Below are 12,291 nucleotides of genomic sequence, written 5' to 3' on the forward strand. Positions count from 1 at the left end.
ACGTACACATTCCTTTTTCAGCACTACAGCAGCCAGGGGAAGGGGGTTTGTTTCAGTGGATGTGAATTCATTAAATTGTATTTCAGAAATGTGAAGATGGTAGACTTTGGTGATTAATGGCAGGAAACTTGGACATAATAAGTTATAAAAACCTATAAAATACGACACTGCCATCGAACAGACATGGGAGTGTAGAGGGTGATGGCAAGCCTCAAAACCAGCATCCTCCAGCAAAGAAAAAGAGTCCAGCCTTCTCATGCCAGAAGAGCAAGGAAGGAGAGCAGATGCCTTCAGGGAGAGCCACAGGCCTCCACTCTTCCAAGCTTCGATGTAACAAATGACATTTTCAATATTCATAGGGTGGAGAAGGTAACCACTTCATTCCCCCAAATGATTCGTTACCTTTAATTCATTTGCTATCTGTTTATGCTGTCGCAAGAAGGTGGCAAAGCAGATTTTCTTGAATTTTACATGACTCCCGGTACGGATGTATTTGCAATCAACTTTCTATTGATTGTTCATAGCTACGATAGTTTGTACTTGTCAGCGGATTCTTCTCCCATGGTCTGTGCTCACTCCCTCACCATCCTAATAGAGCAGATACTATATCTAATGTTTTACTTTATGTTACTCTAGAGCCGCAAATGATTCCTGGGCTTCCCTTAGGACATACTGCTGACGGACTAGCTGTTCTCTTCCCCAGGATGTTTAGCAGCCACACCAGCCCGCTGTAGCCCAGATGTATTCTGTCCCCACCCCAACCCTCCCCTCCCATTCATGCATCTCGCCCCCGGGCTTTGCAGTCAGTGTTTGAGAATCATCTTCTGTGATTCTACTTCACTCTGTGTTACCTGAAGCAGAACTCATTATCTTAAAGTTCCATCATCTCAAATTTGCAGATCTGTGTTGGTTATCTGTTCTTTCATCTAGACTAAGTGTTTTAGGCAATGGGGCCTCTGCTGAGTAAGTGCTTTCACAGGGAGAACTTTTTCTGTAGCTTATCCATTCCACTCCCTTAATAGAAGTGGGTCCTCTGAAGTTAAAACAAAACAAAATGGTTTTGAGCACTAAAAGATGGAGAAAATGGGTATGCTAAGAATCAGAGATTTTAAAATCAATTAGGGTTTTTTAAAATCAATTAGGGGGAAATTGTGGCTCTTCTCTCTCTCCCTCTTCCACCGTGCTCTCTTCCAAGCTCTCTTTCTTAATGGATAATTCCTAAAGCCAAATACCTTACAACACTTTGTCAGAGTGTCCTAGGCTTCTAAGACCAGGAGAATAATGACCCTGGCCAGAAAGTTGGCAGAGTTTGGAAAGGCACCTATAAATCAAGCTGAATATTTTTGATAAAATACATAAAGATAAATTGATTGGTAGACAAGTGATGGATTTATTAGTGAGGCAGAATTGCAAGGATATATAGCAAAATGTTAGCAGCGCTTATCACTAAGGAGTATAAGTCCAATGATTTTTATTATCTTATGTGTACTTAAAAAAAAAAACAACTTAATTTTCAGAGCAGTTTAAGCTCAAAGCAAAATTGAAGGGACGGTAAAGAGATCTCCCATATATGCCCTGCCTCCACTCAGCATAGCCTCTGTTGATATCAACATCCCCCACCAGAGTGCGGCCTTTGTTGACACTGATGACCATACATCGAAACATTTTAATCACCCCAAGTCCATAGTTTACCTTAGGGTTCTCTCTCTGTGTTGTGCAGTCCATGGGTTTGGGAAAGCGGGCAATGACATGTTTCTATCATTACGATATCATACAGGGTGTTTTTACTGCCTTAGAAATCCTCTGTGCTCTGCCTGTTCATCCCTCTCTCTGCCCCAACCCATATCCCTTTATTTTTTTTTTTCCCAACTTGCCCCAGTGAGAAACTATAGTTTATAATGAGAAAAAAAATGTTTTATAGTGGGATAAAAACAGAAATGGTCTATAAAACTTGGAAAACCCAGAGGGGGGATAAGATTCCAACCACCACTTGGACTTCTTATGCAGTTATTCAAGAGAGAATGTAGAAACGGCTGACCTTCTTAATTCTAGGTCCAGGAATGGGTAACACCACTTCTGCTGTATTCTGCTGGACAAAGCGGTCGCAAGTCAGCCCAGATTCAAGGAGGTAGAGGCAGACACTCTGCGTCTCAGTGCAGAAATGATGTGTATACAGGCAGGGAAGGAACTGAAGGGAAGGCAGTCATTTTCAAGAAACACCACATAGCGGGGGCCTGGTGGTTCAGTGGGTTAAAGCCTCTGCCTTCGGCTCAGGTCATGATCTCAAGGTCCTGGGATCGAGCCCCTCATTGGGCTCTCTGCTCAGCGGGGAGCCTGCTTCCCCCTCACTCTCTGCCTACCTCTCTGCCTACTTGTGATCTCTGTCAAATAAATAAAGAAAATCTTTTAAAAATTAAAAAAAAAAAAAAGAAAGAAAGAAAACACATATTCCCAGAGGGTCTGATAGGGAAGGGAAGAAGTCAAAAGTCACAGAGTGTTGGTTTCTACCTGATTCTTTAGAATTATAGAGAGATAGTCATGCTTCAGAGTTGTCTCAGCCTAAGAGCTGGCAGCTAAGTTTCATGTCCTCACACCAAAGGATGTCAACAGGGTGGGTGAACCCATTTTAAAAAATAAGCGAAGGACTTCAATAGACATTTCTCCATGAAAGATCTACAAGTGACCAATAAGTACATTTTAAAAAAAATGTTCCACATCATTAGTCATCAAGGAATTGTAAATTAAAACCACAATGAAATACCACTGCCCACCCACTAGGACGACTAGAACCAAAAAGTCACACAGTAACAAATGTTGGTCAGGATATGGAAAAAGCAGAACCCTCAGAATACACTACGGATAGGAAAATGTAAAATGGTGTGTGGTCACTTTAAAAAATGGTCTGGCAGTGGGGTGCCTGGGTGGCTCAATGGGTTAAAGCTTTTGCTTTCAGCTCTCATGATCCCAGGGTCCTGGGATGAGCCCCACATGGGGCTCTCTGCTCAGCAGGGAGCCTGCTTCCACCTCTCTCTCTGCCTGTCTCTCTGCCTGCTTGTGACCTCTGTCAAATAAATAAAATCTTAAAAAAAAAAAAAAAAAAAAAAAGAATGGTCTGGCAGTTCCTTAAACAATTAAAACAGAGTTATCCTAAGACTCAGCCAATTCTACTCCTCAATATGTATACAAATGAAAACATTTGTCTGTAGAAAAACACATATATGGAAGTTTATAGCAGCATTATTGGCGATAGCCAAAAAGTAGAAGTGATCCAAATGCCCACTGGCTGATGAACAAAATGTAGTCTATCTGAACAATGGGCTTTTATTTGACCACAAGAAGGAATGAAGCACTGGAAGGAATAGAGCACACAACATGCTACCTGCCACAATGTGGGTGAGCCCTAAAAAACGTTATACTTTGTGAAAGAAGCCAGTTACAGGGTACCACATTTGATCCAGTTAACAAGAAAAGTCCAGAATAGGCAAATACAGAAAGACAGAAAATAGATTCGCAGTTGTGGAGAGGTGGAAGGTGGAAAGAAGGTTAGTAGCTAAAGAGTGTGTTTTTTATCTCTGAGGTGATGAAAATGTGCTAAAATGGTGGTGATCATTGCATGCATCTGTAAAACATAAAAACCACTGAATTGTGCATATACAGGGGTGACATGTATGATGTAGGACTTGCCGCCCGATATTTTTTTTTTTTAGAAAACTGGTGAAAAATCATGACAAATGAAAACAAAAAGAGGAAGGTGTGTAATATAAATTACTTGGCACCTCCCATCATCCGGCTGGGGCAAAGTGGCTGGTGTAGCCCAAGACTAGTCTGTAGAGAGGGACCATAGTTGGCGCCTGAGAACACACAGAAGGTGCTGGGGTGGAGAAGGGATGAGGGTCATCGAAATGGTGAAAAGAGGCCTCTGAGTATGTAAACTGTATCCACGTGAGGAATGTATCTTTCTGTGATGAAGAAGGCACAAAATTCTGATTGTCCATGGTTGGGTCCTCTGCCCACCCTAAGACCAGACCAAAGAGAGGAGAAGAGGAAGCCTCCAAAGGAAAAGTGAAGGAAAGGAAAGCTGAGCAATTGCAAACAAAGCATGCCCACTATAAGAAAACAGGTTTGATGGTTCCATCTCAGGAATTTTAAAAGTTGAATGGAGAAATCTGCCTCAAAAGTGACTAAGCTTCTGGTCCGAGAGAGGTATGCAGCAGTTGCCTGGAGGGTCTAAATGGAGGGCCCTTGTGGTAGACCGGCAACTTTAAAAGAAACCCCAGTGACTCATTCCCCTAGTATTCACGCCCTTGAGTAATTCCCTCTCCTTGAGGATGGGTCAGATTTAGTGACTTGCTTCTAGAGAATCAGATGCAGCAGAGATGATGGGAAGTCACTTTCCAGAGTAGATGACTTTCAGGGCACCTGAGTGGCTCAGTGGGTTGGGCCTCTACCTTCGGCTTGGGTCATGATCTCAGGGTCCTGGGATCAGGTCCTGCATCGGGTTCTCTGCTCAGCAGGGAGCCTGCTCCCCCCCCTCTCTCTGCCTGCCTCTCTGCCTACTTGTGATCTCTCTCTTTCTGTCAAATAAATAAATAAAATCTTAAAAAAAAAAAAAAAAAGAGTAGATGACTTTCACCTTGGGTGTCTTCTCTCCTTTTCTTTCTTTTTTTTTTTTTTTTTACCCTGAGCCAGAGGCAGCCAAGCCTGGTCAGTTTCCTGCCCCAGAGTCTGTGAGATAATCAAGGTTTGTTCTTTTTAGCCGCTAGGTTTTAGAGTAATTTGCAACACAGTGATAAATGACCAGCACAGCCTTTAAAGGCCCTTCTCATCCTAATATTACATTAGTTTGAGAATCTATTGTATCCAAGGGATTACTGCTGTGGGATGAGTATGTATGGGCATACGCTTGTGAACGTGAGTGTGTGTGTGTATGTGCCTGCATGTATTTTGTCAGGAAGGTGATGCCTGACGTGGAAAAAGGCCGTTAATTTCAGACTCCAGTCCATTTGCATGTTGATATACCCTGGCACTGCCGAACAACACACTGGTTTCTGTGAACAGAACTTGCTCCATCTCTCAAAGAGAAGGAAAGTGTTGCTCTGACAATGGTCACAAAAGGACTAGAGCTACCCCTCTTCACCATGTTTCATGCCCTACAAGAGAATGCAGCCAGCTGGGTCAAATTAGCCCTTCCCCCACCAAAATTGTTTAAAGTGTAATCAGCATCACTTAGACTTTTTTTTTTCTGATTAGTATGGGAATGGTAAGAAGCTTCTCGAGGACCATTTATCTCCCTAATTCTACCCTTTGCTCCACAAGAATATGTTAGCCTCCTTTTCTGCCCAGAAACCTATGACTGCCCACGCTAAAGCCATAAATTATGCAGGAAGCTCTTCTGTGCAGAGATCAAACCTGGATCACTACATGGCTTTTATTCATACCCAAAGCATGCAGCCTGCTTTGTCCTGGAGAGAGGGGCCTTCCCCCAGCAGGAGCTACAGAGCTACACTGTTGACAGGATCAGAAGCCCAGGTTTGCTCTTGCTTCCCTCCTGTCCCCAACAATTAGCCTCACTCAGAATGTCAGCTCGCCCTTGTGCTAATGGCATACAATCGCAAAAGAATAAGAACCAGGATCTCAGAGCAGTGAGTGAGGGTCTGCCTGGCATCCTTCTCCTCCAATGATTCTCAGGTGACCCCTTCCAAAGGGGAAGAGTCATTACCTTGGTCACCTGAGGCCTCACAAGTATGGGGTCCCAGAAACTGATCCTGAGCTGGTTGAAGGTTATACAGGAATCCGGAATGCAAGGGTCCAAGAGTTCTTCAGACATACCATTCAGATGGGCATGTGGAGGGGGCCACAGCCTAGAAGAGTATTCTCTTCTAGTCTTAGTGAGGACGAGCACTGGATGTCAACAGATGGTCTGGTTTGGAAACAATCTGGGGACGTGGGCTGAGGGTAGACCCATTCAGAGAAAACTTCTGGTCTGTGCTCCTTGGCCCCACCATGACAGAGCTGAGCTGTCAAGGAAAGAGATTCCTCCCCCGCAGTCTGGAGTCAAGCAGGAGACCCAAGATCTGGTAATGCAGGCAACAGGATCTCCTGGGAAAAGAAGGCCTGGGTTCTAGTCCTGAAGCTTGCTTTCATCAGTTGTCTTGGTTATGCCCTTTTTTTTTTTTTTAATTATAATTAAGCTCAACCCACTCAAATTAGCTTAGACCAAATCAGGTCTCTGGTGTAAGTCTTGCAGACCACCCAAGAGAAACAAGTAGAATTGAACCCCAGAAGAAACTGGAACTTACACCTAGAAAGAGGCCAAGATCCAGGACAGTTTTTCCTCTCTCGCACTCCTTTCCCCTCCTTCTGTTTCCCTCTACCCACCATCTCTCTCTCTCTCTCTCTCTCTCTCTCTCCCTCCCTCTCTTCATGTCCCCTCATCTAGCTGTGCTATGTGGCTGTCATTTCTGTCTGCTCTCGCATGCTAACGTGAGTTGGCCCTCCAAGTACAAATGTCCTCAGGTCAAAACACTGCTCAACTGACAAGTATGGCTGAATTCCATTTCCAAATTCCCAGGTGAGAGACGCTGACCAGACAGATGGGGCCAGGGGTCTGATCCTGGTCCCATCAGTCATGGCCCGGGAGAGGGGTGAAGGTGGGATTCAGGCTCTCACAGCACAAGAGAGCCATCAGCTAAAGATGGGAAAGGGCATGGTGAGAGAGCCAGCACGAGGAGGGACCTCTTGGGCTGGACAGACTGGCCCGAAGCCTGCCTTCACTCCACAGCCTGCTTGGATGCAATTCTTTGAGGACCTTAAACTTCTAGTCCCTAAGCTCCTCCCTTGTGAGTTCTGAGTTCTGTTCAACAAAGACAAAGAACCTTGGGGTAGGATAGCATATCCTCATTTCGCCTCGGGAGAAGAGCAGACAGTCCCCGCACCAATGCAGGAAGCCTTTGGTCGCAAGGTATGGAACTGTAAGGACAAGTTTGAAAAAAATAGGAGTCAGAGCATATTAGCCATCCACTCCTGCACTGCTACCTCCTCTCCCCAGTGTCTAAGCGAGGAGATAGCTAGAGTCTGAAGGAGGTGCTTTAATTAACCTGTTAAGGCCCAGAGGGAATCACTGATAGCATTATCACAGCACTAAATGGATCAGAAGTTCCAAATGTCTTGCTAAGGTGAGTGGATCCCCAAAGGCCTGGAAAGAGTCCGTGTGCCGTCCTAAGTAGCCAGCTGACGACTCTAGCATAGAGCAGATGGGGCGCTGGGGATGGGAAGGCTCCCCCGGGGCAGCCGACAGAGGACTTTTCTAAGGTTATTCACACAAGCTGGGAAGACACCTCCCTGGCTTGTGTGGGGACAGGTGCCCCGCATTATACACTGAAGCCCTTTTAGGGATTTCTCACATTCATGTCGGTTTACTTCCCATCTTAGCCCATAAATCATCTCTTTTTCACTCTCCTGTCTTCCCACAGATGGTTGAGAAATTATATGACCCAAAGACACCATCCGTGGACTGAGGTTTCCTTCAGTGTCAGTCACTTTTGAATCAAGTACATTTAGCTGCAGTCTTGCTATTTTTCTAAATTACTGTCTTCAGCAAATGCTTCAATAAAACAGTCTTTTTATTATTCTGATGGAATTCAGCAAACAGTGTCTATGGGACTTTTGTTTTTTGTGAAGTGCTCTGTTGCCAGGATACCCAGGGTGAAGATGTCAAAAGAAGACACATTGAAAGGACAAGCTATAGTGAATATCCCAGAATCAGCCCTTTGCATACTAATCATCCTGATTTACCCTATGTTGTTTCTGTTTGCTATAGGAAAGATACTGGAGCCCACGGTTTCTAAATAATAACCTACCCACAGAAGAGAAAACCTGTATTATTGAGGAGGGCAATGCATCCTTGACTCCCTTCTTTTCCCTTTTCTCCTTTCTCTAAAAATGTGGCACTAGGACCATTAGAGACTCATTCTAGTGTTGCGTTAATGCAAGTAGGGAGATGAGAGAGAAAACAGATTTCTTCACTGACAACTTCAGGAAGAACTGAATGTTCGCAGGCATTTATGAAACACCTTCTAGGTACAGAGTATGATACTATGGCCTTAAACTAGATGCCTTTGAATTGATAGAGATGGAAAGTCTTGTAGCCAAATAAATAGAAAATTTTCTACAAGATCAGAATAAAGAGGCTTGAGTTTGCACTGGCAGTAACTCCCAAGGCCATAACAGACAACAGGTCTATGAGAAGCCAAAGGTATGATGTGTGTGTGTTGGGGGGGGGGGGGGAGATTTAACTTTGGCCTGTCTCAATAGTAGTTTCCTGGTCAAATGAATATATTGCACTATTAAAATATGGGCTAGTGACACTAGATGATGCACAAAGGATTTTGTTAACATAGATACAGTGCTTCAAAAAAAGTATTTCAAGAAGGATTCTAGATGAGTCAATGAGTTTGGTGGTCTTGTGGAGGAGGCTGACCAGAGGCAAAGTTCTAAAAGCTACTCTATCAGAATAATTATTGATGATACTGAGAATGTTTAAGCCAGAAAAAAAGTATACAATGCTTGTAAAAATACTATGCCAAAATCAACTCTAAACACATCCATCTTGACCAAAATTGCCTGAACTTGAGCTAGCACTCTTCTCTCACTGTGCAAGAGAGTAGAAACTTTGAATGCAAGATTTCCCAAAGAAAGTCAGTTGGCAGTCACCCCACTGACCATGTACCACTGAGTCATAGCACGGGGCCTGAGCCCAGTGGAACCCTTGCTCTCAGACGTGGCATCGTGATCCGAGTCCGAGAACTGACCTTGGTTCTGAGGAATTCTTCTCTCTTGCCCAGAGAAGGAAAAAAGCAAAGAAAGAAGAGAGCTATTCTCTTCTTCAGGGGAGAGGTTTCTCTCTTGCCAATAAGTTCCGAGAGAGCCACAGAGCTGGAGGCTGTCATTTTGGACTCGAGTTTTCCCCTCAAGGAGACACAAAGGAACTACAGAGACTGAACACCCACTTATGAAAATCCATTCCAAGATTTCTGCCCAATTTTTACAATGCTCATCCACAGAAACTAACAGAATACAAAAATCCTTCTTTTTAAAACTAAACATCTTTTCCACAATTTGTGTCGAAACATGTTGCAAATACCAAAGTCGTAGCCCACCCGTGACTTCTTAAGCTGTTTCTAAAGGAAGAAATGTCTGCCCTTCCTCCCTACCTGCTGCCAGCTTGGCTTTTAAAATAATTTGAATACACAGATGAACAAGAAAAGGTGCCATCAGGACTCCCAGAAAAACATCAGACCATGAGAAACCATAAGAGTGACAGAACCATCCTCTATTATTCTAGTATTCAATACTGCATATCATCAGTATTAAGTATAGGAGAAATCAGAATCCTCATATTGATATCTAGATTAACCTATATGCTGGTTTGACTAGTGTTACGTTACAGAGTGCTGTAAAGATTAATTACAATGATTATGCTTCATGCCTACTACATATCATTAAAATGATTTTGAGAAGAACGTTAAATTAGTTGTGAACTGAGCAGTATTTTAAAATAGCTTCTCAGCTTCTCAGTATACCTGAAGAACTTGAAAAAGATTCATACCTTGGTCCCTATACTTCCCCTTCCTTAATTTTTATCCTAAAGGAATAATTCCAGATGCAGACAAGGATTTGTACACAAAGAGGTATAATTCATAAATCTGAAACAAATGAACTCTAATATTTGGAGAATAATTATGTAAGCTTTGGACAATTAATCCAGTGGAATTGCAACACAGTAACATTATAACATAATGTGAGCAAAAAGAAAAAAAATGAATACAAAATTGTAGAAATATGACCAAATAAAATACGTCAAAACAGTGGTTGCCCATGAATGGTAGGAAGGCAGATATATTTCCTATAATAAACCTGTACTACATTGATGGTGAGACGATTAAGTATAGACATGTTGAAGGCTTTCACTTCTTGGGCAGTTATCTTTATTCCTAGTGAAGCAATCAATGGGTCATACATAGAGACAGAAAAAAGTAGAACCTGGTTGTGTCTAGACCTTTACATCTTGCAGACACAGGATGCCTGTCACTGTACTTATTGTAATTTATGTTTAACCAGCTAAAACCAACTGCCTAGAAATGGCTGTGTCTGGATCACCTTTTCTCTTGGTCTCCCTAGCATGGTGATCAGGCTTCTTCTGTTTTCAGATTAATGTTTTTCTTTTATTGGAAACTCAAGTCTCAGAACCCTTACATGTCTTTCTACAGAAATGCCGTGTCCTCAGAGGAAGCAAGCTTGCTTCAGAAGAACGTGAGAGAGGGGCTGAAGCACAGAAAAGCATCAAAATCTTCAGACATGAAATACATGGAGAAACCTCCAACATGCCCTGGAGAGTCTGTGGGCAGTTATTACGGAGCCCTGAGTGGAAACAATTTCCATGCTATGTTTAAAATCAGCATTCTTGTATCTTACAGTAGAATTACTTCTGATTCATTTCCTCTCTTACCTTCTAGCTTTCTTCTTTCACTTAATTCCCCGCCCTATTTCCATCTTAAAACTTCCTTTAAACCACAGCCTGGTACAATCCAGACCTACCCTCACCTCAGGTAAAAAACTGTGTCTTTAAACAATCGTTGTTGTAACTCCTTTTTGGGTGTCATGCATGCGTCTGAGTGTTTTCATAAATATATTGACCCAGTGAATTCTCACAAAAACTCGATGAGGTGCTATAATTCCTGTTCTCTGGATGTAGAAACAAGGGCTCAGAGAGATTTAAATTGTCCCATCAGCCATGGAAAATCCAGGGTTTCAAAGAAGCTGTGCAGTTCTAAGGCTAATTTTTCAATTCTATGGTTTTTCCATAGGATATTTTTCTGGGTTTCCTAGAAACCGTATACTCATATCATTTACCATCCAAATTGGGACAGCTTTTAGAGGGAAAAGAATATTTTTCATAATAAGCCTGAGACAGCAGGCATAAATTTGGACTAGCCAAGGAAAACCTGGAATAATTTTCCTCACTACGGTGGGAAAGGCATAAAACATAGTCAAGGGCCTCCTAAGGGCCATCCTACACATAACCATGGCATAAGGACAGTGTCACAACCTGATGAATAAATAAAACATCAGTGGCGGAATGGAATTCACTTCACGGAGTCATACTTGTGTCCTGAACAACCATCCCTCAGAGAACATGGGCAGCGGTAGTTCTACCGGAACAGCCCCTCACAGCGATCATGCAGGAAAGGAAGCCACGTCGTTGGGATATCATTAAAAAACAGAAAATCTGAAATGGACTTTTCGTGATTTCCAAATGGAAGAGTGGGCTTCCACTAATCATGCCGATCCCTGGTTCCTAAAGCTATTTCTTGGTTAAGGTTACGAGCTAACAAATGTATCCTTTTGTACAAACGGCGTGAACAAACACAACATTTTTATGCGGTCCCTTCTCTCTGTCATCCTTAGCTAAAAGCACTGTGGGCAGACTGAAAAACATCTGAAACCCACTGCTGGCTCTAGTGACTGGGACCGAGGGGAGGGCCATGCCAATGGATGACGTTCTAAGGAAAATTTGTCTCTCTTTCCTTGTATCAGGAAATAACCATCAGAACATCAGAAGACCTGGAATTAGCTAAAATTCTACTTCAAGGGAGAACAATATCCACAAACATAAGCAATACAGTTCAGCTTTGAAGTGGATGGACATCTCAAGGAAACCCTTCCATCCCCATTCCTAAAAGGGACATGGGAGCCACCAGCCCCCACTGATGAGGGCCTCTGTGCCAGGCAAGCTTTGCTCTCTAGCAAAAGAGCCAAATGAGGTTTCAGGCTGAAACAGTCTCTTTGGCACTGCTTCAGAGGCAAATAAACTATTTGCGGTCAGATAGAAAAAGCTGCAGGTATGACAAGGGACAGCCATAGAGATAAGGAAGAGGAAGATGAGACATTCAAAATGCCTAAGAAGAGGTTTCAGAGAAGCTTATTTCTTATAAGAATTTAAAATGACCAGAAGAGACCAACAGAAAATTCTTGCCAAATCAAACAAAAAAACCCTTGTCAAAGTTGGAATCTCTAGTTAGATCTCTGGGGGCTTTGGAAATCAATTGGGTTGTATTTAAATCTACATGTATTAACAGCCCCTGACGAGTGGCTGTGTAGAGTCCGACCTTCAGAATAGTTGGTCCAGATTAGTTCACTCAGCCCCAATGGGTTCATTCATGTTTTCACTCATCTCACTTATGGAAGCTGCACCAAAGGAGGCAACATCACACAGAGGTCAAAAGCCTGGTA

Source organism: Mustela erminea, chromosome 3 (genome assembly GCF_009829155.1).
Source record: "Mustela erminea isolate mMusErm1 chromosome 3, mMusErm1.Pri, whole genome shotgun sequence".
NCBI classification, from domain to species: Eukaryota; Metazoa; Chordata; class Mammalia; order Carnivora; family Mustelidae; genus Mustela; species Mustela erminea.